At 46.4% G+C, this 6,654-nt stretch overlaps 1 long non-coding RNA gene across 1 annotated transcript; it reads right to left on the bottom strand.

The window, feature by feature from the left end:
- Nucleotides 1-2,654: 2,654 nt before the first annotated feature.
- On the bottom strand, nt 2,655-4,983 carry LOC130538070 (uncharacterized). Its single transcript, XR_008953762.1, has 3 exons — nt 4,660-4,983; nt 4,314-4,378; nt 2,655-4,232 (listed from the first exon to the last, which is right to left on the bottom strand). It is a non-coding gene; the product is annotated as an uncharacterized LOC130538070 (long non-coding RNA).
- Between the last annotated feature and the right edge of the window lie 1,671 nt (nt 4,984-6,654).

Genomic DNA, 6,654 nt, shown 5'->3' on the forward strand with positions numbered 1-6,654 from the left:
CCCACACACACACACCCAGATACACATATCCAATAAAAGAAATACATTTAATTAACTCCCCCCTCCCATTCACCTATACTCTTAATTATCAGGGACGGAATAAACCAGGCCCCTATGCAGCTTTTATTTGATTATTCTGAAATTGACTCAACATAAACCAACAGAAGTTACATCCAACTGGCCGTCTCGGTTCCACGTAGGGATTTCTTCAGAACAAATGTGTTAAATTAAAAACTCTTTTAATAGTAAAAGAACATCTACTGCACGGGCAAACCCCTGACCTTTGATGACCCCAGACCTTTGAGGACTGACACCAAATCTCTAGAATTGCACATATGTTCCTCGCAGACGTTCCTTACGCTAACATGTCACACCAGCATCAGCAGGGAGCTTCAGAGGCGACAGAACAAGTCTTTTCACCCTCCCTTCCCTCCACACTTCCTGGATGTACAACATGCTGTCACATTGGCTCGTGACGCCTCTCTGCCTCCGTCTCTCCAAATCCCTCCAGTCGCGTCAGCTTTGTGAACCTGCCACCTTTGTGTCAGCATCTATTTTCTAGCATTTTAGCCGCGACATTAGGCTCCGGGCCCCAAATGCACTGACAAATCAGCGTGGCGGCCGGCGGCGTCACGTCCCCTCGGACGGCCACACAGGAGTTAGAGGAGAACGGCGTACAGTCGTCGCGAGAATACAAATGGCGTCACGTCTGACTGGTTTGTAATTTGGCGATGGATGCGGGCGTATATCACGGAGGGGAGGAGTTTTCCTGGAAGAGCAGTTTCACTAAGCGATCAGGCGGCGGAGGGAGGAGAGGGAGCGGAAGATGGATGGAGGGATGGAGAGGGACACGGAGGATGAGGAGATGAAGGGATCTTTTTTATCTTCATCATTATTCAGTTGTCCACCCTTTTAGCTCCCCATCAATCTCTCCGTCCACTTTTTCAATGATTTCATTCCATCACTGGAGTCGCGGCAATAAGTCGAGATGACTTTTTAACCGCTTAACGCGGTTACTGATCACATGTTTGCTCGGCAGGTAGATTAACCAAAACACTTTGGCGTGAGTCTTCCCCATATGATTCCTATCCCTTGAGGCATTTATTCTCTCTATTCATGCCCGTCACTCCTCCCCCACCTCCATCCCTCTCTACTGTCCACTGGATGTGAGCATGCTAACACGTCTCAGCTGGGGTCCCGACAGTGGATTCCTGACTGTTGCCAGGTGACTGTTGGGGTAGACTCCGCCCCCTCCCATGGCCCACACCCCCGCTGGATGGACAGATTGAAGTTTGGTGTGAGACCTCAGATAACTCACATCCTCGCCGTCAGTCCGTGCCTCGCGGCCGCTTGTCCTCCATTAATGTATCTATCCATCACTCTATAAGCATCCCTCGTGTTTTTCATCTTTGCATCCGTCCGTTCCCGATTCTCACAATCCTTTTATGTCTTCATCGCCACGTCCTTCACCTCTCCATTGCCCATCCTTACCCCCATCTTTTTGTCATCTCTGCCCATCCATATGTTCCTCATCCATCCCTCCTTTCATCTATCCATCCATCCATCCATCAACTCAGCCTTGCGGTGCTTTTTATCCAGCCCTCTCTGGATTCTTCATCCCTCCTTCTCTCCATCCCCACATTTCTCAGTCTGCCGCTCTTTTCCAGCCTCTAATCACCCCATCACACCCCCCTCTCCGCTTGTCCACATGTATTTTTATCTCTTCTCTGCCGGAGCGACGGTTCATTGTCAGAGCGACAGAGGACACGGTTGTCACTCCCTTTTGTCATTGTCTGTGTGTTCATTGTCTCAATTTATTTCTCACCCTCACTATCCCCTCCGACGGGAGCTTTTCAGCTTCCTCCCGTCTCTGGCCGCTGATGTCACCTTGTGCTCACCTCTCACCTTGTCACTACGCCTGACGTGTTGATTTCACCACACCACGGTTGCCGTGACAGCCTGTGATGCACACTCTCATTACTGTATCAGTGCACTCCCATCCGTCAATGAGTCACATTCATGGGTTGCGTCGGACTCCCGCAGGGTGTCACCTCATCGAATCTAAAGCACACAAGCACGGACACACACACTCATGCACATACACACACACACAGGTTGCCTCCGGTTGCCGTGGCATCTGTGCTGCAGAGTCCTAATTCTGCACGCTGTAAATGTGTAGTCAATGCTTTATGGCACTCTGGTGGAGGCAGCAGCACAGGAAGTGAAAATGAAGCCATTTTAAAAAGCACTGGCGCCGCTGCAGCACAGCCGGGGAAAGTAGTTTCGGCGTTTACGGCCTGATTTTAGGACGATCACATATTATTATTAGGGGCTGTAATACAAGCTGGAGTGTAAGATGGCGCATCCATCCAGGCAGCATCCCTCACTGTATCACCCATATTTTGCCCAGGTTATCGCCAAGTCGAGGAGCAAACGGGAGGACAGGAGGCCTTTGAACCTGTAGGTGAGGAGTCTTTGTCGCCCTCTGCTGGCGTGTTGCAGTAAGTACAGCGATACCACCTTTTTCAACTTTAATTGCACCAAACTTTTCCATCCTTATTGCATGTTTGAATCTAAAGTGAAACGTCTTGGATGACACTAAATCGCTGCTCACTTTTACTACAGCACAAAAACAAACATCAACCCACAGCAGATAAATGAATAATTCAAATATTTAATTACGTTTGTGTATTTTGCTCACATTGTTGCATTTTACAGTGTTTCTCTAGTCCCTTTTCCTCTGGCAGCACAGAGAGAGATGGATTAGAATCTTCCTCCATCATGACAACCTGAGAAAGAAAGAAAGAAAGAACCGAAGAAGAACTCCCCTGAGACCAAATGGACCTGCAGCTCCTACAGAAAGAGCTGAATCTGAGCCCTTACATCCAGTATAAAATCTGCCACCATCTTATGCCCAGGTTTGACTCAGTTATCTACACTTTCTGCTGTTGTGGATGGAGGGAATGCATCTTAATGTGCTGTGGTTTTGTTCAGGCATGTCGCCGTGCGCAGTATTGATCAAATTCTGTGTTGGCTCCAGATGTTAGAGAACTGTTATTGGCTATAGAGGCAGCATTAGATTAACACGTCCTCAGGTCTTCCTCTGCAGGGAGGTCACCTCGGGGAAACAACCAATCAAGGAAACCTGATATGAAACAATGCATTTAATCGTTTTACACAAAAGCAAACCATTTTTATTACCCAAGAAATAATTGATTTTTCCACTTCATCATCATTTATGTGAAACGTAGAGAAAATCTATATGAAACGAGGTTCAACATCACTTTATATTATGCAGTCAGAATGCAGCACAAGATCAGAGACGGCAGAAGGCTTTTGTGTCCCCGGACCAGGACATTCACAAGGGGATACCTCAGGGGTCCATCATTGACCCCAACGTGTTCACATATTTATAGTAAAGGCCACACAAGGTGGGTCATATGTGCCCACTTAAAGTCCAGTTTCATGTGGTCCAACATCCTGACTTTATCCTCTTCACCTACACCAGTAATCCCATCAATCAACGTGGTCATTTTAAACATCCTTAGGAATCCGCTCCCTCCAAACTACTAAATGAAACATAGGCGACGTGTTAAAGAATCATCCCCATGAAACAAAACTGCTCCCACTCAGAACCGCTGAAAGGCAGCTGTGATTTACAGAGAACCATTTCATGGAACCCAGAGTGAGAGCCTCCCCGCGCTGGCCTTCGCCAACATCATCTCAGTTTATGAGCCGTGTGCTGAACAAAGTGGTTCCACCTTTACGGCTTCAGTCACGTCACCTGTGGTTGACACATGGTCGCATCTAATCGGAAACTTTGAAGCTCATTTTCCTCATGAAAACTCCAAGTTCACTTTGCCAAGGAGCCAACCAAAACTAGCCCAGACAGCACAACAGTCTGGCAAACAGGTGAGGCCTTAAATACACTGGGAGGGAGGAGCCAATCACGCCCACAGGTGTATCACAGGGGTGGAGCCAACATCAAGAAACAGCAGGAAATCAGGTGAAAACAATGTTAAGTGAAGAAAATCTGTGAATCAGAACACAAAGCGCCCAGAACGACCACATGTACACGCTAATAAATGATCCAGAAAATGCTGTTTTATGTTTGCAATATTAAAATTCAATTAGAATTTCTCATATCTGCTCCATTTTTAAAGGGGGCTTGGATACTCGCCTCTGCTCTACTGGGCTGTTTCCTCCCTCTAAACGGGCTCCAACAGAACCTTCTGGATTTGATTGTGGGGAGTTTAGTTTTAGGATAGAGCGTTTGTTGACGGGGACAGATTTAAATGCGTGTTTGTGTTTACCGGAGCGGCGTCTCTACCTTTCCTGCGGCCCAACGGCGGCTCAACAGCTGCGGACGTCGGTTTCGCTGCATCAGTGACACAAAATAAAACAGCGTTTGAAAAAGAATGAAAAACAAGCTGGAGCCGGTGGCCTCCGGCGGCTCGTCCGCCGTCTTCTATCGCTGTCGTTTAAACGTTTGAGGACACGGTGCAAATGTGCTGACATGTATAATGGGATGCACGCGCGACTGCTGAATGGAAATTTGGAGCTGCGTGTGGCTCCACAGGGCAGCCCCGGATGTGTCTGAACTGATTTGGCTTCTCTTTTCTCCTCCAGCAGAAAGCGAATGAGTGGTTTGTTTTTCACCTCTATTGTTTTTCTGCAAACAGACTCCGAAATCCACTTCCTGCTTCATAGAGGCGCGATCGAGCCCGAAGGGGGGGGGGGACCAGGTGAGGTCAACCACAGTTTCCTGCTCAGGAGGAAGCGTGCAACTAAAGAGACATTCCGGTTCTCCTCTTCACTCTTCATCACCATCACAGGGATTTTCAAAGCTGACAACTTTGGGCAGAGTTTTCCACGTGGTCCAGAAGCTGCTGAGTCCCTGTAGGACAGAGGACAACACAGGACACCAAAGACAGCACATGGTTTCGGTCTATCGGTTGGTTGGTTTTTGCTAAAATGGGTGATTTGAATCCAAGATTTTAGGATCCAGGAATCCTGATTAACTATTTTGTTGGATGTTGATTTACATGAAGTATTTAACGTGAGGATAATAAATTCTCTGCTTTGGTAATTATTTGTTTTAAAATTGAAATGACTTTTGAATTTTGAACAGGTCAGGATGGGGGGCTTAAATATTATCATAAATGACTTCTTTTCTAGACTATATAATTAAAGCGATTAAATGAAATTGGTCATTTGTCATTTTAATTTGGGTTTAACAGGTGACATGTAAATTTGTTGCATATTTTCATCCAAAACTCTGCAACTGTTTGCGCTGAGTGGCGTGTGTGGACAAATTGGTGCGTTGCCGTCGCAACTTTTCCTTTAAGATTCCAAGCACGAAGGCAAAAAAAACTAAAATTGCGATAGCAAGCACGCGCTACATTAATCTTGTCAATTAGCTGAAATGTTAATTGCCGTTGTGCTCAGAATTTTTAAAAGCTAAAGCTAATAGATGGGTGGGCTTCTGGTCCTGCTAGAACTGGTTTAACCACACCTTGCTTAAATTAAATAAACTGGTGGCATCAAGTAAACAAACTCCTCCCTGCGCATTTGCAGTTTTCGATCTGTCAAATGAAACAATAGTAGGTTTTGTAACTTTCGCCTCAGCAGAAGAACTAACTGAACACTAATCCGCCGTTGTTGGTCATCCCAGACCAGAGAGTGCTGCAACAGCTGGAGAGGAAATGCCAGAAGGGACATTAAAGAGAGCTATCATGAAGGGTTGATGGCGGGAGCGGGAGAGGAATGCAGAGGAGAGCGGCTGATGCGACAGCAGGTGATGGAAGACGGAGGGTGGAAATTAGCAGAAGACAAATAGAAAGCACAAATATGAGGGGTGGCGTAAGAGGTGGGGGCAGATGAGAGGGGAGAGAAAGACTTCCTGCTGACTCTAACAGACAACATTGAATCACGCTAACAGCTAACAGGCTAACAGGCGACAAATCCAGCCGTGCAAACACAGAGTTGAACAGTTCATCATCACTCTAATATCTAATATGAAGCATTTCACCCATTTGTGTTACCAAGAAACTCTCCTGTCTTTTTGGTGTCGTTTGAAAGTAAAACTAAAGAAACTGGATTGATGATGTAAGTTGTTTAATCTCAGATAATGTTGGATTTAATTCTAAAAAAAAAAAACCTCACTGCTTTTGTCTGAGGAATTAATCTACTATATTTAGCAGCTTTTGAATCACACATAAAAGGGAATAATGGAGTACAGATGTAACTCATTGCTTCTTTTGGTGGATCATTGAGGCTGTTTTGAGGAGATGTGAGGAGCTATGACAACATAATTCAGCCTGTGGATGAGACACGAGAGAAGAATGAGCAAAAACAGCGTCTGGAGCGGCGCCGGCCGGGGAGGAAATGAATGGCAAGAGGACGAGTGTATGATGGGTTGGACGGTGAGGGGTGAGAAAGGTGAGTGAAGTAGAGGCATAGAGGAGTAATGAAGTGATGAGGCCGTTAACAAGCCGACTCGAGCACGGAGAGGGCAGAGGCCGAGAGGGAGATGAGGAAGAAATGACAAGAGGGGGGCGATGGAGAGATCCTGACGTCTGAGACCAGATGAGATGGACAGAAGATGGCAAAACTACCAATGAAATAACAGCACAACATGGACAGAGAGCTTGA

Source organism: Takifugu flavidus, chromosome 14 (assembly GCF_003711565.1).
Source record: "Takifugu flavidus isolate HTHZ2018 chromosome 14, ASM371156v2, whole genome shotgun sequence".
In the NCBI taxonomy this organism is placed as follows: domain Eukaryota; kingdom Metazoa; phylum Chordata; class Actinopteri; order Tetraodontiformes; family Tetraodontidae; genus Takifugu; species Takifugu flavidus.